A 22,400-nucleotide genomic window follows, 5' to 3' on the forward strand; every position below is an offset into this window, starting at 1 on the left:
TTACAAGATTTTGCAAAATATTATAAGCTAAATGCCAATCACTTCTTTCTCACCTGGTTCTATTTCAAGATTCAGCCAGGTTTGTCTTTCTGGGAGTGTTAATATTTTTGAGCTAAGCAGCTGCAGTACCTGCTGTTACTGAAATAGTCCTGAAGGTGGCAGCGGAGAGTTAAGGTTTGGAAAATGCGCCTGTGTTCTTGTATACACGCTAGGACAGGATTTGAAGCGGGTGAGAAACGTTATCCCATGGGTCTGTTTTTGCATCTTAAAAATGTCTTTCATCATTCTTATTGTTGGGAAGGGGTGCGTCATATGTCGGGAAGCTACTCAAATGCAAATGATATCTGGGAAGCGGCAGCCCGCTATTATTCATGAAACCTCAGGCAACAAGAGAGCATTAGAGCATTCATCGGGATGCAGGGAAGTGGAACTGCTGGTGAGGTGAGAGAGAGGGCAGGTAAAAGGAAGAAAAGGGCTTGGCTTTGGATGGGCACTTCGTTGGGTTCGGGGACTTCTCGATCTGTGGCGAGGGGTGCCGGCAGGGGAGGTCAGAGCTGAGTCCTCTAAGTGGCAGGCCCCTCTCATCCGGATCTAAGGCAGTAAACTCCTGGAACAACCTCATACAACATCCATCTGCTTAAGTAGCAAGCTATGACGTCTATCTGTACAATTCAGATTCTCTGGGGAGTAAGCATGGAAAGGAGACTAGAAACATTGTAAAAGTTTTTTTTTTAAGTAAAGAAAGAATAAAAACTATATTTGCAGATGATGTGGTTCCATACATAGAAAGTTCCAAATAATCCGCATTTTCTCCAACTGACTTTGAAATACTTCATATAGACCACGAGATGGCAGTATTGCACCACTAAATGCCTACACAGCAAGGTTCCATCTTGTTAGCCCTTAGAAATCTAACAAAATCATGTGTGCTTCCCGCTTGAGGCAATCATTGGAATTATGCTTATGCAGGGCAATTATTCTTCATTTGCACTTTGTTCATAAATGAAGGATACGTTTTTTGCCCATAGTGGCTACTGTATGTATACTTCGGTTATTGTCTTGGGAAAATGGGAGTTGAAAAAATTGAATTGTCTGTGACTCTATGCGTTTTATAATTCAAAATTTGTGAAAAAAACCTAATCGGCATGTGAGTTAAAGTGCAGCACTTCTTCGGCTAGAATACATCAACTGTTGGGAAACTGCAAGACAAAAAACCCATAAAATTGTTTGGTTTATAATTTTCTGCTTTTAATTTACAGCCTATAATAAGATTTTCTAAATCGTAAAACAAAATGGTTCTAAAATATGATTTTATGTAGTTTAAATGTTTTATAACCATGTCTATCTAAAATAGCTCTCTCTAAATGCATTTATGTGGTTGAAAAGTATAAAAAGGTGGTTATCAAGTGAAATAATGTAGGTAAAATACCCAGCTCAAGCCTCCCATATAGCAGGAATCATAATAAATAGAGGCTCTTGTTTCATTTATTAAGGAGAAATTATAAATTAGTGGATAAATGCAAAAATTCTTTGCTACTGTGAAACAGGAGAGGCCAAACAGTGAAATATCATAGAATGAGTTGCTGCTTACACCTTCCTAGTTGAGTAGTCAGAGAATGAAAACTACTTAAGGTTCTACCCTTCCACAGACACTGCAGATGAAAAGTGTTCAGCAATGAACCACGAATGACTTTCAGGAGTAGCAAATCCATGCCTTTCTATTTTACTTGACTTGGATTACATCTGTAGCACAGATTTAAAATAATTCTGGGGACGGTTTTTGCCTGAATCTACTTACTGTCTAATTTCTTTCTTTTTTTAATGGTTAATTTATGTATTTTTGAAAAATATTTTAATGTTTATTTTAGGTTCGGGGTACATGTGCAGGTTTGTTGTATAGGTAAACTTGTAACTCAGTGGTTTGGTGAACAGATTGTTTCATCACCCAGGTATTAAGCATAGTATCAGATAGATTTTTCTCTTCTAAACCTCTCCCTCCTCCCAGGCCCCACCCTCAAGTAGGCCCCAGTGTCTGCTGTTCCCTTCTTTCTGTCTGTGAATTCTCATTATTTAACTCTCACTTATTAGTGAGAACATGTAGTATTTGGTTTTCTGTTCCTGTGTTAGTTTGCTAAGGATAATGGCCTCCAGTTCCATCCATGTTTCTGCAAAGGACATGATCTTGTTCTTTTTTATGGCTGTCTAGTATTCCATGGTCTATATGTTCTGTGGCTATCTTCTTTGATAGACTCAGAACAATAAAACATTGAGTACCCACAGCAACCCTTGTAGCTACAAGATGCCATTTGCATGATCCAAGCGTAACAGTTAAAGACGAATGGCCTTAATGGTTGGGGTCATCCAACTTTTACCATCTTCTATTTTAGGCTTTTTCCTCCTCCTAATAGGCCTGTATGGGATGAATTCCTTAATGAAACGAGATCTCTTGTTTGAAACAGTTTAGACTACAATCATTCATCAAACTTTTCTTTCTTCCCTCCCTTCCTCTCTTCCATTCTCCCTTCACCTCCTCTCCTTCCTTCTCTCTCTCTTTTCCTTTCCTGCGTCCCAAAGTCTTGTTACTTACTACACTCTGTTAAGCTTAGGTACACACATTAGAAGAAAGAACTTTATTTAACTCCTCATTTCCTGCTGTGGGCTGAATTCATCCCAGTCAGCACCTTGATCTTGGGCTTGGATCCAGCCTCCAGAACTGTGAGAAAGAACTTCCTGCTGTTGAAGCGACCCCGTCTCTGGTACTTGGTTATGGCAGCTCTAGCAAATGTACACATCCCCTTGGATTTTTTTTTTTTTTTTTTTTTTTTTTTTTTTTAACATGGAACACTTTTAGGAATGTGCATGTCATCTGGTGCAGGGGTCATGCTCATCTGCTCTCAATTGGTGCTGGAGCAAGCACTTCTGTTAGATTCTTCAACCCCTCAAATTTCCAAGAATTCTTAAAATATACTGGCTTTCCAGACCTTTGGGTCTCAGCTCTGCTGTTGCTGCACTCCACCACCGCAGCGCGCTTGACAATAATGCCTGCATTTGTGTGAATGTGAGCAGATACTAAATCCCAACATTTTTGAGGAATTTCATTGCGTTCCTAACAGGTACAGCACATTCATTCATTTTAATATTTACTATCACAATGGGACCTAAGAAGGTATCAGGAAATGGGAAAAAACTTAAAAATGGTACATGGGAAAAGATGGAAGACCGTGACCACAGAGAAAATTTTAGCCTAAAGATTTCTTACACTGTTGTTTCAGCAAAATGCTTTTCCTTCAATAAATATATATGTGTCTATAGAGTGTCTTCAAATTCTGGTGTTGGGTGAAAATATGAAAATACTGTAGATGGCACCATGACATCGCACATGACTGTTTTAGAACAAAACCACTGTGTCATTATCTTCTTCCCGCACTTTTTTTCCTAGTGGGTAAGTTACTGGAACCTTTAAAAAAACGATTATTTATGGTGAAAACTTGGAAAAGGAATTATGCCCGTATTTTTTTTTTTTTCAAGTTTACTCTCACGGTCTGCACTACAAAGCACTAGTCAGCAACCTCCCCTTGCAAAGTCTCTGGATAAGTACATGGTTATTCTAGCTACCAGCACTTGGTGAATCCCCATTGAACTCAAACGTGTTTTGAAATTAAACCTCAGAGATGTTCCCAACCTTCTTTCATGTCCCTAGAGATAAATTTACCAAACGTTAACAAAGAAACAATTGTGCTCAGAACTTACGGCAGAAAAGTGATGAGATGGAGAGTTGCTTTAAGACTGAGGCACAGATGGTGCTCTGTGGCAAACATAAAGAAACCGTTCAATGATTACTGTTTTCAGCTAATGTAAAATGCTGAAACAGGGGCCAGCGTTTCTGTACAGGTCCATCCAGACAGTAAATATTGTCAGCTTTATGGGCTACATGGCCTCTGTCCAAGCTACTCAACCCTGCAAAGCATCCGTAGACAAGACATATACAAACGGACATGGCTATGTTTCAGTAAAACTTTATTTACAAAAACAAGGGGGAGATAATTCGCTGACACCCGCTCAAACCAAGGCTTGCTTTCCCTCTGAAGAAGGCTCTCTCTTGTGGTGATTCCTCAAAGACCTAAAGACAGAAATACCATTTGACCCAGCAATCCTGTTACTGGGTATATACCCAAAGAAGAAATACATATCCTTCTCTTATACAGACACCTGCACACATGTGTTCATTACAGCACTATTCATAATAGCAAAGATACGGAGTCAACCTAAATGCCAATTAGTGATAGACCGGATAAAGAAAATGTGGTACATATATGCCATAGAATACTATGCAGCCATGAAAAGGAATGAGATCGTGTCCTTTGCAGGAACATGGATGAAACTGGAGGCCTTTATCCTTAGCAAATTAACACAGGAACAGAAAACGGCATACAGCATGTTCTCACTTACACGTGGGAGTGAAATGATGAGAACACAGAGACACATAGAGGGGAACAACACACACTGAGGCCTAGTGGAGGGTCGTGGGTGGCAGGAGGGAGAGGATCAGGAAAAATAACCAGTGGGTACTAGGCTTAATACCTGGGTGATGAAATAATCTGTACGACAAACCCCCATGACACAAGTTTACCTACGTAGCAAGCCTGCACATGCACTCTGAACTTAAAAGTTAAAAAAATAAAGCTCTTTCTGTATTCGGTTTGAATGCCAAATACGTTTTTCCCTCCCTTGCCTTTTTAAACTTCATGCCGCTGCATGATGTTCTAAGCCTGACCTTGTGTCATCTTTTTTGGAGGTAAAATGTTGCATTGAGTGGGTTAGGAAACTGACTTGTGAGTGTGACTGGGGGTGGGTCTAATCATCGTGTTGGCCTGGACATACCTCATTTCTTTCCATGGGGTCCATCTGGTTTGATTCAACTTTAGGAGTAAGAGTTTAGATTTGGGATTGTGCTTGGCTTGGAGTTGGCCTGGTAAGCACAAATGTAATGTGGCAAATACTCTTCAGTTATCTTGGAGCTAATGCGTGTGTGTGTTAACCAAACAGAAACCAACTTAGGAAGTACATTATAGTAGTAATTGTATTAGAGGTAAAGCATATGTACAGTTATGAACAGTGCCCTGTGTCCAAAAAATGCATTAAATGATTCTCAAAAAATGCAATGTATTTATTAACTTATCTATCCAATAGTCAGGTTCCACAGGAGCTAATTCTGAATGTGGTTCACTTAAGCCCACTCCCCCCAGGAAGTCGGGCAGAAGGGATCAGTTCCCTTGAGGGGCACTGATCTGCTAGGTTCTTTCTTGCCTATCCTGACTTGAGCAGACTCCAGAAGAATAAAGCAAATCATTTCTAGAAATTCCCTCTCGTAAACTTCTGGGTCAGGCAAAGATAGAAAGTTGCCGATAGTTTTCGGCCTCACTTGAATTCTAAGCTTATGAGAACACTGTAGTTGTGAAATACTTCAGCATGAAGCCAAGGCTGGTGAAGGAAGGGTAACTTTTCTCTTCCACAAAAAGCCTCTCCAGCTAGAGTCGATATATTTTGCGTGGATTAATTTATAAACAATCGCTATTGCCCATATGGAAGCTATGATTGCCAATTGACTGAAAAGTAGGCTGAAATCTGCAGCTGGGCCTCAGGTTTTGACCCAGTGTCACTTGAATTCCTGCTTTATGTCAGTTCTTATAGGTAAGTAAGACATTCCAAAGGGTTACCAGCACAATAAAGAACTTTGTCTATTTTCATGTTTTTTGGCCAGTTTAGAAATCTTACTGCGTGGTCTGGGCTGCACAAACAGACAAAAGTAAACAGAGAAACCTGCTTCATGGAATCGCTTTGGAAACTGTGGTTGCTGAGATATAGATAGGCTTTAAGTAGAGGGAATTTCCATTATAAATATACCAAAAAGATCAGAAAAGTGAATTTACATGAAAAACATACACTGGGTGTTTGAAAAGTGCTCTTTCTATAGACAGGTTGTGTACAGCACATATCAAGGGAACTCTTTGGGGGAAGACGAGAATTTGCGCAAGGTGTGGGGACGAAAAATATTGCTAACTTGTTTCAATTATTGGCTGAAACTTGATGGAAAGAGGAAAAAAATTCTCCAGATGATACAAAGTAGACCTTTCTTCTCATGCTCCATAGAGGTCTTTTGGGAAAAATTTCCCATTTCTATTCATGTTTGGAAAACTTTGGGTGTGTGTTTTCACTGTGTACTTAACCTTCTTTCCTGGCTTCTGGGACGGTGCTGTCCAATATGGTAGACACTGGCCATGTGTTGCTTTTGAGCACTTAAAATTTGGCTACTGTTGCTGAAAAACAGAATTGTTAATTTTATTGAATTTTAATTTAAATTTGAATAGCCACCTAGGGCTATTGGCTAGAGAGACAGCACAGATAGAGGACATTTCCCTCATCACAGAAAGTTCCATTTAGGCAGTGCCCTGCTCTAGAGGGTGACCGGACAGTAGTTTTTGCTCATAAGACTTGTCTTTAATATTGAAGATTTAGTTTTCTCCCAACTGATAAAGTTTAGGGAGAAAATGCCACGAAGATGGCATTCACGTTATTCAGATCTTATTAACATTTTCTCCCAACTTATTTTTTTTTTCCCTCAGTTCTGGGTAATTCTGTCTATTTTTATCCATACCATATTTAGTTCCTTCTAATGTAATTAAATAAAAATATCTTAACTTTAGAAAACACTTCTTTAGTTACTCGTGCTTGAAATGTCCTCACTATTGCTTACTATAATAACTGAATGGCCAATTTCATAGCCTCAGCGGGAAAAACAAAAAGAGAAAGACTTGTGTTCTTTGTGCCAAACAGGAAAATACTGTGGTTCAGCAATAGAAAATGAAGAGGGAGGAAATGTGTTAGGTCATCAAATGGGGTCAGAAATACGCATGTCAGTGTACCTTTGCTGCTCTCCTGAATTTCTCAAAAGGGTATCTGTGAATACCTAATTTAGGTTTTTTTTCTTTTTTTTTTTTTTTTTTTGGTTTCACCTTAAGTACACATGAGCTTCTGGAAAGGGTAACATTGATATATTTTTTCATTGTGGTTTACAACCCAGTGTACGTATATTTCAAGATGTCACTCATGATCTCAATATGGTCATAGAATTATTCAGAAAAAGTTAATTGAAAGCAAAATGCATTAAAACGACTAGGATTAAGCTTCCCAAGGGCACCGACTGCCTGTTTTGTCCCCATTGTATACACAAATTCCTCAGAAGTGCTTGCACTGAAGTTGGCCTCTGTTGAGTGAATGCATTTAAATGTGAGAGTTTGTGTATTATTACAGGATAAGAAATGCTACAATTGCAAAAACGTTGGGACTAGAGCCATCTCTGGGAGGTTTTCCTAGGACATAAGCCTTACTATTTTGGAGTTCAGGGAAAAGGGCAGTGACCTGAATAAGGAACCCTCAGGGTACAGGCCCAGGCTCCTGGCTTCTCCTTGGGACTATATCCCAGGTCACAGAAAGGTTTCTGAAAGACGGAACCAAGTGTCAGAGATGGAACAGACATCTGACAGAACTGTCCCTGCTGGTTTTATAAGACACACTTGACTTTGATGGAAAGCAGAGGGAGGACAGCAAGAGGGAGCCGTTCTCTGTGTCCACATCAGCGCCCTTTACCCTTCCTTGCTCTTTATCTTGTCTCATCCTCACCTTGTTGGAAAAACACATTGGCAACGTCACACCCCACTCAAAAGATTGCCAACACCTTCTCCCAATAATAGCGATCAACACATGTAATAGACTTCAGCTGTCTTTTTGGGAGATCTGGCAACAAACTTAAAAAAGTCCAATTTTTGGTAAGGAAGCACTGCTTTATTGCTTAAATGTGGAAATAATACAGACCACCAGCTAAGCTAATAGCTTTTTGAAAAGGAAAGTTCAACGTGTCCATTGTTACTTCAATAACACATACATAAGTGGAAAGTGACAAAAAAGATGAATACATACAGAGGGGCCCTCATGTGTTGGCAAACTGTTGCTATTCTGAGCTCTTCACTTGCAGCAATTATCTGACTGTCATCGGAAGAAGCTGAGAAACAACCCTCCATCCCCCTCCCATAATGCCATCTCCAGCAAATGAAAACACGATGCAATTGGCTTTTCAATGTCGGCTTCCAACCTGACCCTTCCTGTGTTTCTCCCTGAATGTGATTCTTTACTTCGTAAGGCATCCTCTCACCCTTGTATTCTGCGTGTATATTACTGGCTAGATGCCAATCAGCAATGGAAACCTCCCAGAGCTCTAGAAGACCTGGCCTGTGAAGTGAAGCAGGGCTTGGTGGATGTAGCCCATGAAAGTGAGATGTGAGAACAATAAAGGGATGTATGCAGAGAAAGGCACAATTCTCCAGAGCTCTTGAGAATCCTTGAAAGAAATATGTGTTCCTTACAAATTTTCACTGTAAGCTTGGTGCACATTTCTAAGGCAGCTGGGGAATCATACAGCAGATTTTTTTTTTTAACATTCTATGGAATAATTAAGCTCTGAAAACACAAGTAGGCCATGATTTCAGCACTTCTAAAGAAAAAAATAAGGCAGATTTTTGAAGTCTTATTTTCTCTGGCTCTGCCTCTAAAGCCTCAAAAATGTTTTATAGTAAGTGGATAAAACTCCACTGAGGGGTTGGGAGCACTGGCTTATGCCTGTAATCCCAGAACTTTGGGAGACTGAGGCAGGTAGATCACTTGAGGCCAGGAGTTCAAGACCAGCCTGGCCAATATGGTGAAATCTCATCTCTACTAAAGATACAAAACTTAACCTGGGCAGGTGGTGCACGCCTGTGGTCCCAGCTACTTGGGGGACCAAGGCCTGATAATTGCTTAAACTCAGGAAGCAGAGGCTGCAGTGAGCTGAGATTGCACCTCTGCTCTCCAGTCTGGGTAACAGAGCAAGACCCTGACTCGAAAACCAACCAACCAATCAACCAGCCAACAAACAATACTTCACTGAGACAGAAAATCTGCCTCCCTCACCCCAATCATTTTGTATTTACTGGGACTCTTGTCTCTTTTTACTTCTGAGTTTATGAAGAGCCTCTTTTAAACCTCCCCAGCGGCTCCAATTTTACATATGGAAGGGATGTGGGAACTATTCAGCCTTAGAAGAATAAAATTTAAACACCTGTGAATCTCAAAATATCAATAAATGAAAGGACGTTTATCTGTCAATTCTGAGTTTCACAACTGGATCAATTGTGACTCTTTGCACCTGCCTGCCTCTCATCCTTTTTTTTTTTTTTTTTTTTTTTTTTTAATTGTATCCAAACACAACCAGCAGGTTTCTGAAAGGATATTATTTTTCATTTTTTATTTTTGGAGATGGAGTCACACTTTGTTGTCCAGGCTGGAGTCAGTGACGCAATCTCGGCTCACTGCAACCTCTGCCTCCCAGGTTCAAGTGATTCTCCTACCTCAGCCTCCCAAGTAGCTGGGATTACAGGTGTCCACCACCACGGCTGGCTAATTTATCTATTTTTAGTAGAGGTGGGGTTTTACCGTGTTGGCCAGGCTGGTCTTGAACTCTGACTTCAGGTGATCTGCCCATCTCGGCCTCCAAAGTGCTAGGATTACAGGCATGAGCCACTACACCCAGCTACTGAAAGGATATTAATATACTCAGTCTTCCAGTTTGGGAACAAGCATCTCCTCACTTCTAGGCTGACTTAAGAGAAGCGTGAAAGTCTCCTGATTCGCTCTTCTGTTGCACTGATGAGAGAGCAGGAGGAAAAGATAGCTGGGCTTTGTGAAGTGGAGAAGAAAGGAAATAAAGGTGGGTTAGCCTACTTCAGGGACAGTGTGCGCCTGATGTGTCTTGCCTGTCCTTCCATATTCTCATCCTAGTCACTAGAAGTGGGCTCTTTATGTGGGCCACCTTGTTGCATCAACAGCTACCATAAGGCATTGGGCTGCCTGGATTCTGGAAGTCAGTCTCATATATCCCGTTTGTGGCAGATTGCAAAAACTGATGTTGTTCCTACACCCCTTCCTTGCGTCTGCCCTCTGTGTAATAAGTCCTTGTAGCTCCTTCCATCGAAAGGTAGAATCTACTTTCCCACCGTTTGAATTTGGGCTGATCTGCTTTGGTCTTTAGGATGAGGGAGAAGGGCCAATGAGCTGCACAAGCCCAGGCCTCTGCAGGAGGCTAAATTCCACAGTGGCCCTTACTGTTGTGCAACCTCCTTGCCTTCACTGTGGTCGGCACTTGTGAATATGATGAGCTATTACTCTTGTGATTAGGTTATGCTATATAGCAAAAGGGATTTTGTAGATATAACCAACTTTCCAAATCAGTTGACCACAAGGTAGTGAGGTGATTCGGGGAGACCTGAACTAATCACATGGGCTCTTTGAATCTGGGTCTAGTGGTCAGAGACAGAGGCAGTCCAAGGTCTGAGACACGGGAAGAAGTGGACATACCCTGACTGTATTAGAGATGGAGGGAGCTTTGTGGTAAGGAATGTGGGTCATCTTCAGTGGCTGAAAGTGGCCTCTTACTGACAGCCTGCAAAGAATCAGGGACCTCAGTCTTACAACCACAAGTAACTGAATTCTGCTAACACTGAGAATGGGATTAGAAGCAGATTTTCACCCCCAGAGCCTCCAGCTAAGAACTTAGCCCAGGTGACACCATAATTTCAGCCTCTTGATACCCCGGGTAGAGAACCCAGTTCTTTTTCATTAGACTTCCGATTTGCAGACCTGTGAGCAGTAAATGAGTGTTGTGCTAAGGTGCTAAGTTTGTAGAAATTGTTATACAGCAACAGAAAACCAAGATAGCCCCAAAAGACTTCATACACTTCTATTCTCCCTCTTGGAACCTTGGGAAGATTATGAAGCCATGCCCAGACTAGCCTGCTGAGGAATGAGAGATCATATAAAGCAGAGCCGAGGAGCCCCCACTGAAGCTGGCCAACTTCCAGAAGCAGGGCCACCTGACCAACCCACAACCGATTATAGATGCCTGAGGGAGCTCAGCGGAGTGTGGAATCACCCGGTTTATCCTACTCTGTGTTGCTGACCTCCAGAACCATGAGTTATGCAAGTGGTTGCTGTTTGGCCCATTATGCTTTGGGGTGGTTTGTTACAGAGCAATATCTAATGATATAAAATCTGTCTTCTTAAGCAGACACCAAACTTGTTTTAATGCTGAGCAGGCACACTGCCACATGTAGAAAAGACGGGATTGATTATTCTTCACATACAAGGCTTTTGTTGACTCATGATGAGACCCACCCATTTCAGTGAGGTACTCAGGCAGCACAGCATCACAGAGCTGATCAAAGCTGTGGGCATGGGTTCAATCAAGATTATTCTATGGGTCATGTCAAAGTCCTTCACTGCTCCTTTACTTCATGTAAAAACAATTCATTTATAAACTTTTTTTTTATGATCAAGACCTCAGCATTCACCTTTTCACCATTATAAATATGACTGCAAATTATAAATAAGGAAATTTTTTTTTAAAAGTCATCTTGCCAAATTTCTGATTATAGTTGAAAGCAGACATGCTGTGGCAGACAGAAAATGTAAAAAACAAAGATGAAAACATTTCAGTGGTGTACTCCTGCTGTCAGAGTTTAAAACATGTATTATAAATATATGCAATGTGTTTTTGTGTGGAGTCTAACCTGCTTTCCGTGAACTCAGGCTCTTTGCAAACTTGGGTCTCTTTTTAGGGAGCTACTGTCTGCTTTATGTTCCTAAGATAATCAGGCAGGGGTGTGAAACAAAATGAGAGGCTCAGTTTTATTTTGAACTCCTGATATGGAGATTAGGGATTTTGAGCTTAGAAGGTTCGACTGCTACAGTGTTTTAGTAACGGGAGGTCGGCAATGGCATCCAGTGTTAATACCGTCTCCCAGGAAGGACACCAATGACTTTTCTCCATCCCTAAATGGGCCAAGACACGGTAGAACAGACATCTGTGGATGGAGGTTGCTGTAAGATTAATGTGAAGGAGGAAAAGGATCAGCAATAGCGCTGCCATTGCTGGGAAGTGGGTGGGGAGAGGCTGTCACAGAGGAAGACTAAACAGTGGCTTGCAAAGGACAGCAAGCCGGCTACCAAAAGGTCACATGGAACAAAACATCTGTGTGTGAAAAAAATGGGGTTGGGAGGAGTGGGTAGGCAACTTAAGTCAAAATATTAGTGACCCACAGAGAAAAGGAAGAGCAAAATGGAAGGTGTGGGTGGAGGAGTTGCAAGTTCCAGTTCAACTGCAGAGAGGTCCACAAGGGCATCACTGGCTCATTTCTCATGAGACCTGCATGTGTGTCTGAGGAAGAGACAGCTAGTGGATGCTCAGGATACATGATGGGATTTTCAGCTGGAGATTGTTGTGGAGGCTTAGCTGAGAAACAGAGCCAATGTTATCTAAGATGAATTCTGCTTCATGCAGGGAAATGGAAGACCACACAATTTGTATAAGCAATGTCGCTGCTAATTCTTAATGTTTTTGTTTGGGAGATGTGATGAGTAGAGAACAAGCTGACCCAGTGAAGCTTCAGTATTGCACAGTCCTTATTCTGGAGGTACCTGCATATTACTGACAAGCAACACTTTATCTAGAGGCAGAGAGTGCATTTTGAAGGACATTCAGGAGATGGGACTCAGGTCTGACACTCAGCAAAAATCAAGGTTTTTCTTGTTCAGACAGAATCTTTCCCTCTGAGGAGTGGGGAAACTCAAGATGATTCGGGTGCCTACGCAGATGTGTGCTGGTGAGCCTTTCTGTTGTCTCCTTGGGAAACATTATTTACACAAGTTCCTTATCCCAACCTGTGGCCCCCCTACCAGTCCCTTTCATGCCCGCCAGTGCCTACATCCACTCCTTGTGCCTACAGCCTTCTTTTGTTCTGGGCGAAGGAAGAGCAACTTAGTGAACTGGGTCCCCGAGAGGGAAATTGACAGTGATGTCCACAACCCATTGTCTTCTGCCTTTGCGAATCCCCCTCACATATGCAGTCCATCCTCGGAGATGCCACGTGATCTGGGACATCCCTTGATGCCAGCACCTGCTGTATCATCTTTGCGAGTTCAGTTGTTTGTTTCTGACACTAGACTGTGTGTGCTCCTGGCGCACAAGCTCTCTGCTTTATTCGGCAGTGACCCTCAGCACACATCCAGTGCCTGGCACACAATGGGCACTGAAATACCATTGAATAAAGGACACTACTCTAACAGTGCACATATAACTCTGGAGCCATTAAATATTTTCCCCATTTTCTTTAAAATAGGACCTGAAATCTTAAAGAGCCGATAGTCCCTGAGCATTCTACTTGTGCAGCACATAGGGCTAGAAATAGCCATTTTCAACCCTGTACCTCAAAGGCAGCAGGAAGCCAAGTGTCACCATCTGTGATTCAGCCTGTGTCATAGAACAAAAGGGCAGGAGAGGGTGGGTGGCTGATGAAAGCAAGTATCTTGTCTCAAGTTCAAAGCAATGATTTTCTGACCTGTTAGGTTTCCAGGAATGACACGTGCTACCCGGGGACTCTGGACAAGCTGCCTTGCATGTCATCACTTCTGTGTGGGCTACCAGCTACTGGCAAGGCTCATGGCTTCAGACACAGGCTGTGCAGTGCTACCGTGCTCTGCAGATTCCCAGACAGCTTGCAGGTGGCTCCAGGGACTGCTCACTTCTTTTTTTCTCTCTCTTTTCTCTCTAACCCTATGTTATGAAGGAGCTGCTCACTTCTAAGCCAGGTGTGTATTTTGTTTCCTGGCCAAGGCGTCGTTCCATAAAACTTCCGATTTAGGGGACATCTGAGGACACAGAGTGAATGAGGGGGCATCATTCCCAAAACGTGACATTTTCATGGGCAAGTATAAATGTCTTCATCAGATAGCTACTTCCAGGCAGATTTTGAGTATGGGGTGTATAATGGTAACACAAAATATGGCAGTTTTTCAGAAATTGGATATTTATCGATTCTAGCTCTATTACATAGTATCTATGTGACCTTGGGTTACTCAAGCTGTATAAGCTTCAAGTTCTTTAAATGTAAATCGAGCATCATAGTAAAAACAGGGTATTGTGAGGGCTAGGGGGCTCTCATTCCTTACTCCTGGTGCTTCTTTCCATTTGAAAAGGTCTGCTCCTTCCATCTTCTCCCGTTTTTGGCCTAAGGCTCATAGTATCTCTCTACCACTTCCTCCCTCATTCAGGATTTATTCACGGTATTGATGGGTATGACACGGCATGTGCCCTGTAGCCCATCCTCTGCCATTTCTTCCATGGGCAGGCTTCTTGTTGGAGCATGAGTTTTTTTTCTTCTGGGATGGGGTAGTGGGAGGCCTCCAATAAGAAGCCTGCCCATGGAAGAAATGGCAGAGAATGGTCTACATGGCACATGTCATGCCATACCCATCAATAGCGTGAATAAATCCTGAATGAGGGAGGAAGTGGTAGAAAGACACAATGAGCCTTAGGCCTCTTATCAGGCTATAGTCAAGGTGTTGGCTAGGGCTGTGGTCACCTCAGGGGTCCACTGGAAGCGGAACTGCTTCCGTGCTCACTCCTGTGGCTATTGGCAGGAATCAGTTCCTCACAGGCTATTAAACTGAGGCCTCAGTTCCTCGCTGGTTGTTTTCTTGGTGACATGAGTCCTTGCTGTGTGGACTTATCCACGGGGCTACTTAGAACACGGCAGCTTGCTTCCTTCTATGCCAGGGCTCCAAGACAGCAAGAAAGAGAGGCCTGCAAGCCAGAAGTCACAGTGTTTTATAACCTAATCTCAAACTCTTTTGTCACGTTCTGTGTGTTAGAAGCAAGTCACCAAGTCCAGCCGCATTTAAGAGGAAGAGATTACACATGGGTGTGAATATTATAGGGGCCCTTCTCAGAGGCAGCCCACCATGACAGACAAGTCAGGGAGTCACCGCTCCCTGCAGGCTGAGGAGTAGGGACTGCCTGATCCTTTCTGGAGGGAAAGAGGGAGGGATCTGTGTCCTGGCAGCTTGAGAAGGCTGAAATGTACTGTCTCAATTTTTTCCCTTGTGTCCTATTTCAGAATCTGTTAAAAAAAAGTATTCAAATCAGAAAAACAGCATTTGGATTTTATAAAATACAACAGATCAATTCCTACTTGTGGTTTACCGTGGAGCTTGGCATGGAGAACAGTTTTAACAGACATTTTTCAAAAATCGTTATTCTCACCAAAATTCAAGCTGGCCCGTGATGTTTGTATCCAGGTTCCATTTTTTTAAGCGAATACTTTTCCATCCCCAGTGGTCTCTAGCTTTTAATTATTCCCTCTACATCATGAGTTTAGAAGAAAACAAGTATGTGCCCACCAAAGACAAACTTAGAGTTCTTCCATGTTCATGAATTTCTGGGCAAACATAACCACTTGAATAGGAAAGAAAAGCACAGTTGATAAATCTCCCAATCTTTAGGGAGGCCCCATGATTTCTAATAACTTCTGATTTCTACTGCTTAGCCCCGTCAATTTCCTTTGGGCCTAGCCTTGTGATATACTTATTTTCATATCTGCATTAGATCACTTGGGACGATCAAAAGTCGTAAGTGGTAATTATTAAAATGGAATTCTATTTTAGGGGACATTAAATACTTTTAATGTAGGATGATTATGGGATATGCCTACATAGTTAATTTGTAAAGACATGTCATTTTATTAGGGCACTGAATTAGTTTCCCATTGCCACTGTAGCAAATTACCACGAACTAAGAGTTGAAGAAAACATACACTTACTGTTTTCTAGTTCTGGAGGTCCCAAGTCTGAAATGGGCCTCACTGGGCTGAAACTGCACCCTGCATTCCTTGGCTCACGGCCCTGAATTGCTTCAATCTCTTTCTTCATCATCACATGTATTGCTATAATTAAATAGCAGCAGACTGCTTCAGATTATTATATTTATGCATATACACACTACATGCAAAACAGATGCATTTTTAAAATGAGGGATATAGCCTCCATTTTTTATTGGGACCAGAAGGATTTATCAGTTTATTTCAAGCAAGCCCTCTCCGGCTTACTTGAATGAAACAGATCTGGTCTGAATGGAATTTCTTCCCAAAGAAATCAGGCTTATAAATAAATGGTCCTATTTGAACGACAAATTTACCTATGCATTGAGAGTTATCTAATGAGTCCATGTACAGGCATTTTTAACATCGTTGAAAATTAGTCTATTACACGTTCTTCTTTTTTTCTCCACTAAATCTTAAATCTACAAACTAAAGGCCCAAATCAAGTAATTGAACGTCATGAATTCTGTAGCATCCATAAAGGATGTGGCTCCTTTGTTATTCTGAGTCAGCAGGGTGCAACTTTGAAAGGTTAGCTAACGTGTTTTTTATTCCGAGAAGCCATTTGTCTTCTATCCTTCCTTCCTTTCCAGACACCTGCCTGGGTATTAGGTTTTACTAACTTGTCCTGAGGATGATGTAGCCAAACCAAAGAGTTAATTTTCAGTTTCCGGGTTTCAAAAGCGTGGACGTCGAATTTCACAAGGCAAAATTAAGAAAGACTTTGGGACGGTAAAATTATCCCAAAGCCACTGAAGTGTAAACGTGTGGGTGTCCTGGGGATACACAGACTTCTCAAGGGAGTGCATAGGGACTAAGACAGTGTCAACAAAATCAACTTCCAGAGCCTCAATTTCCCTGTTTTCTTTTCTCACACTGATCTCTAGGCACCGTTATGATCTGCAGTTTCTTGCTTCTCCTCCCACACTTGCCCTTTCCCTGTTCCTACCTCCATCCCTTGAGTCACTACTTATCTTGCTGTAGTGGAAAAACCCGAGCAAAGGGACCCTGTGAACTGGTACAGCTATTGAGGAAACTGATCTGTTAACTGGGGACTGCATTCTTTTACAATGATTTTTAATTCTTTGCTCAGAATAAAATTAGAAAACATACTTAGGATATTCCAAATAATTTTTATTATTATTATTATTTTTTTTGGAGACAGGGTCTTGCTCTGTTGCCCAGGCTGGATCGTAGTGGTGCAAGGATTCTCATGTTTCAGTCTCTCAGGTAGCTGGGATGACAGGCACCTGCCACCACTCCTGGCTAATTCTTGTATTTTTAGTAGAGACAGGGTTTTGCCATGTTGGCCAGGCTGGTCTTGAACTCCTGACCTCAAGTGATCTGCAGGCCTTGGTCTCCCAAAGTGCCCAGATTACAGGTGTGAGCCACTGGGCCTGGCTGAAAATAATCTTTGATGGTAGACTACTGTGCTATGTTTAGGATGTTAACTCTAAAAAAGTTCAAAGAATTGAATGATACTGCTATAATAAAATCTGATGTTTTCAACTACTTAAATAAATTTTTTGGACAAGTCTTTTCACTGCTATTTTTTAAAACAAAGGACAACATTAATATTAACCTCTGTCTTATTTTATTGATAAATAGTATTCATTCATAGAGAGATTAACTAATTGGAAAAACTGACCAGTCCTGCTCATTTCATTGAGATGACTTTCCATTCAAATTTAAATTTTCAAGTTTATTTATTAACATTAAAATATATTTGTATTGTTTTGATCAATTGTGTGCTAAGTAAGACATATTATGGTAACTCTCCAAAAGAAAACTTAAAAAAATACATTTGAACCTATATGGCCATAGGACATTTAAAAAATGTTAATTTATACCCTTTTCTGTGGTGAACTATGGCAGCCTTATTGAATTAAATTCTTTCAAGTATATTATTGTATTAGCACAAAGCTCTGTGGGGAAAATGGAACAGAAATGTGACTTCAAGGAACATTATAAAACAAGCGTGTACGTTTATATTTTTAAGTGAACAATGATGAATATCACATTTCTTTGGAATTTAAATTCCATTGGGAACTTTTAAAGGATCCGAGTGACAATTTTGTTTTAGACTTTCAATATTTACAAGTTACTGGAAGTCACTTTTAGCAACTACTGAAACTGATGAGCAAAAACGCCTATGGATGTCAACCTAATAATGTGCCAGGGGGAACAGTATCTTCTGCAATTATTTTAGGGAATAGATTAGTAAACGTAGACGAATTGAAGACCAGGTTATAAAAATCATCCAGAATGATTTAAAGGCAAGATTTGGAATGAGATTGAGAATCTGGACTGGGGATGGTGGAGAGCGTTGCTTCTGACAGTAACTGCGGTCTGAGTCAGGAAACGGTGAGTTCAGCCTGAGAGCTGGCAGCACCTAGGCCTTCGCTCTTGTCTGGGATCCCTGGGAAGCTGTTGATGTCTGGTTAGGAGAAGGTTAAGGGGAGAAAGGCCTGAGGTTTCACCAAGTTCCCTCCCTGTGTTTCCTCCCAGTGCTCCCTCCGAGTTGGCAGCTCAGTTGTCCGCAGTGATTACCTGATGATTCGTGAAGGCCTCCCTTTTCGTTTACCGCCCTTCCTGTAAGTCTCACATTCTCTATTGTCCTATCTGAGATTATCTCCCCAATAAACTGTCTGCATCCAGGTTCTCTCTCAGAATCTGTATCTGGGGGACATCAAAACCAAGAGATGTGCTGTAAGTCACTTACTTATATAGAATAGATTTAGTTTCAATCTCATTTAGCATGCATTTATTGGGTACATGCTAGGTTAGCTCTAGGGACACTCGAGAATGTTGACTGACTTATTAATCAGGATGGAATAGTCAGGACTATCAGCTGGTCCTTTCTACTGAGTATACACAGAGAGATTTAGGGAAAACTGATCTCGAAGAAATTCATTTTAAAAAGATGTGATACCAATTTGGGAGGCCAAGGAGGGCAGATTGCTTGAGGCCAGAAGTTTGAGACCAGCCTGGCCAACATGGTGAAACCCTGTATCTACCAAAAAAACAAAAAACAAAAAACTAGCTGGGCATAATGGTGCACACCTGTAGTCTCAGCTACTCAGGAGGCTGAGGCAGGAGAAATGCTTGAACCCAGGAGGCAGAAGTTGCAGTAAGCCAAGATCATGCCTCTGCACTCCAGCCTGGGTGACAGAGTAGACCTTGTCTCAAAAAAAAAAAAAAAAAAAAAAAAAAAAAAAAAAAAAAAAGACGTGATACATCTAGTGAAGAAGCTGATCTGTCAAAAGCCAGAGAGCAAATGCAGAGGCATACCGAAGTCAAATAGTTAGGGTGATTCTTTTGGAATAACTAATTTCTCATCAAACAATTTTTTCTTCTTAGGAAATTTGCTGCTGCTCTGTTATTACAACCTGGAACTATAAAGAACCCAAATGTAGTGTCTGACTAAAAACACAAACAAACAAACAGTTAAGTTTTATTTGTAAGGGCAAATAAAGGTTATGCTCTATTCTGGAAACAAGCAGTTTCCCCCCTTAGCTTTCATTATGGCCCATGCAAATGCCAGTAATGCACTTACATAAATGTCTAGTTGGGGTTTGGAGTGCTGCCTTTATTAAACTCTAAAGTTCTAAAATGCCTCATTTGCATATTACATTTTGTAGCGATGGTAGAAAGCTTATAAACAAGGTTCTATTTTTTAGAGAAAGTGTTTAAAGCAGGCTTCTGCCAGTGAGAATATGAGTCCTACCTAGTATTTAGCCTTGAGCCTTGAGCAAGGGATTATGTTCATAGCTATAAATGAAGAAAACCAAAATTAAAGAAAAATAAAAAGCATGTTAATAACTCTCACAAGTAATTAGCAAACAGAGCTCAAGGGCTTGAAGAAGGGATTGAATGTCTGGTCTCTCTTGGTGGTTCCTCAGCGTGTGTGGTCTTGACCAAGTCTTGTCCTCACTTCTTCCATCTGTAAAGATGAAAGCAACTCTTAATACTTAGGATCATTGCTGGGGCATTGGTGTCAGTTGGTTCACTTTCTGATGCTCAAAATTATGGAATAACTCCTTTTCTCACCACAAAGTTGCAGCATTTTAATAAGGAACAGGCTTGGGTCAGAAAAAAAGACGCAGCATGGCAAGGCAGTGCTGGCTGCATATCTTCATAGCATGTCTGAGCTGGAAAGAAGCTGAATTATCATGTCATTTAAAAAAATCATTTTTGGGTTTGTAGTATGAGCCAGGCTAAACACTGTGCTAAACACTTTACCAAGATGATCTCGCTCCATCATTTCATCAGTCCCATGAGGCGGGCATGATTATCAGCATCTTTGAGATGAAGAAGCATGCTCCAAGAGGTAATATGGCCCATGTCTTGAAGTTGAAGAGCAAGCACTGAGCCCTGTTTCAGACTTTCTTTTTTTTGGATGGAGTCTTGCTCTGTTGCCCAGCCTTGAGTGCAGTGACACAATCCTGGCTCATTGCAACCTCCGCCTCCTGGGTTCAAGGGATTCTGCCTCAGCTTTCTGAGTAGCTGGGACGACAGGTGCGTGCCACCATACCCGGCTAATTTTTTGTATTTTTAGTAAAGACAGGGTTTCACTGTGTTAGCCAAGATAGTCTTAATCTCCTGACCTTGTGATCCACTCACCTCGGCCTCCCAAAGTGCTGGGATTACAGGCATGAGCTACAGCACCCAGCTGCTGTTTTAGATTTTTAATCTGTATGTAAACTTCTTCCTTTTGTTCCACCTTTCTCTTTAGAAATAAAGCCCTTGGAAACTGTGATGTGCCAAGATCCCCAGGGTAATACGTAACAGAGAGACTTTGAATGCAGGTTTTCTGAGTCCCAGGCCAGTCACGTTGTTCAGCAACACCTGCTTCTGTCCCAGGCTTCCCTGTATAGCAGAGGAGTTGTCTCCATGCAAGTGTGCAGTGACATGTTGACTAATTGTTCTCAGTGTTTTAAAATGAAACCCAGGCCAGGCATGGTGGCTTATGGCTGTAATCCCAGCACTTTAGGAGGCTGAGGTGCAAGGATCATTTGAGGCCAAGAGTTCGAGACCAGCCCAGGCAACATAACAAGACTCTGTCTATACAAAAGAAAAATAAAAAAAAAAATTAGCCGGTTGTGGCAGTATGCATCTGCAGTCCCCAGCTACTTGAGAGGCTGAGGCAGGGGGATCACCTCTGCCCAGGAGTTGGAGGCTGCAGTGAGCTATGGTTGCACCACTGTACTCCAGCCTGGGTAACACAGAGAGAGACTCTGTCTCTACTTTTTTTTTTTTTTTTAATAAAAGAAATCTACAAGGCCTGCATGAAGTTCTGAAGATGCAGATCCTGCAGGTATAAAAGAGAGTTGTTCCCGTTTCCTGGCCTTTCTGGATGCCTTTCTTCCCAGGAATAACCAGCACAGAAGCCTGTCCGTTGTCCTTTGCACAACTAAATGAATATAATCATTATTTTTTACATAGAAACAATTCTCTCAAAGAACTTTCAACTGATTTTTGAAACAACAAACAAGCAGTTTTCTATGGGCAGTGTGAGCAGTTTTGTTTTACAAATCCTGTCTGTTCATTCAGCAGATTTCGGCCTCTTCCATCGAACTCCTGTTCCTGCTGGTTTGCCTCTTCATTTACCTAGAACCCTTGTTCATCTGCAGACTCCTTCTCACTTGAAAAGTTCTTTTCCTGACATTTATCTCCAAATTCCCCTTCAAAATTTTTTTAGTATTCTCTTTTATTACCAATACAATTGGTATGTTTTTTACTTTATCTTCCTACCATTTGACCTGTGTTTCTATAGTAGATCTAGAGGGAAAGCGACACACCATCCTCACATTCATGGTGGCTCAATTTTTGCAAAATCTTGCAAAACTTTTGGAAGTTAGTGTTCATTCCTTTATAAAAATATCTTTTTCTTTTATATCTTCAAAGAATGCAACTGAGGCATAAGCTCTGATTTCTATTTACTGATAAGTAATTTTTATTTCATGGGTTTGATGATTGCATCAAATAGATGTGTGTGTGTGTGTGTGTGTGTGTGTGTGTGTGTGTGTGTGTGTGTTTGGGGGGGGAGGGGGTTATGTGTGGGATGGTTAAGAATGTGGGCTATATTACCTAGGTCAAATCTGGCTCAAATCTGGTGTGACCTGGGGCAAATCACTTCGCTTTTATTTTGTCTCAGTTTTTAATTTGCAAAATGCATAACACCTATCCCTGAGAATTCCAGTGAGGATCAGTCAAGTTAATATATGTAAAGTAATATATGTAATTAGTAATATATGTAAAGTACTTAGAGCAGTGCCTGTCTCAGAGTAAGTAGAATGTAAGCAATAGCTGTTATATGGTGATCTAGTTTACTATTTCCACTATAAATTCTTACTATTAATCCTCCCAATTCAGCTGTTTATTCCAAATCAGCACTGTGTAATACAAGCACAATGCAGTCCATATAAACCATTTAACATTTTCTAGTAGCCACATTTTTAAAAGGTAAAAAAAGAGATAAAATTAATTTCAGTACTTTTAATGCCTATTATGTAAAATACTTCAATATGTAATCAATATAATAATTATTTGTGCTGGGCATGGTGGTTCATTCCTGTAATTCCAGCATTTTAAGAGGCC

At 41.2% G+C, this 22,400-nt stretch overlaps 1 long non-coding RNA gene across 2 annotated transcripts in view; it reads left to right on the forward strand.

Annotated features, from left to right (window-relative positions):
- LOC141582042 (uncharacterized) overlaps positions 1-22,400 on the forward strand; it is a 628,742-nt gene that overhangs the window by 123,041 nt on the left and 483,301 nt on the right. For both annotated transcript variants that reach the window (XR_012514892.1, XR_012514893.1), the window contains one exon: positions 18,309-18,394. This is a non-coding gene — a long non-coding RNA (uncharacterized LOC141582042). The remainder of the gene's footprint in view (positions 1-18,308; positions 18,395-22,400) is intronic.

The sequence above is a fragment of the Saimiri boliviensis genome, chromosome 18 (genome assembly GCF_048565385.1).
Source record: "Saimiri boliviensis isolate mSaiBol1 chromosome 18, mSaiBol1.pri, whole genome shotgun sequence".
In the NCBI taxonomy this organism is placed as follows: Eukaryota; Metazoa; Chordata; class Mammalia; order Primates; family Cebidae; genus Saimiri; species Saimiri boliviensis.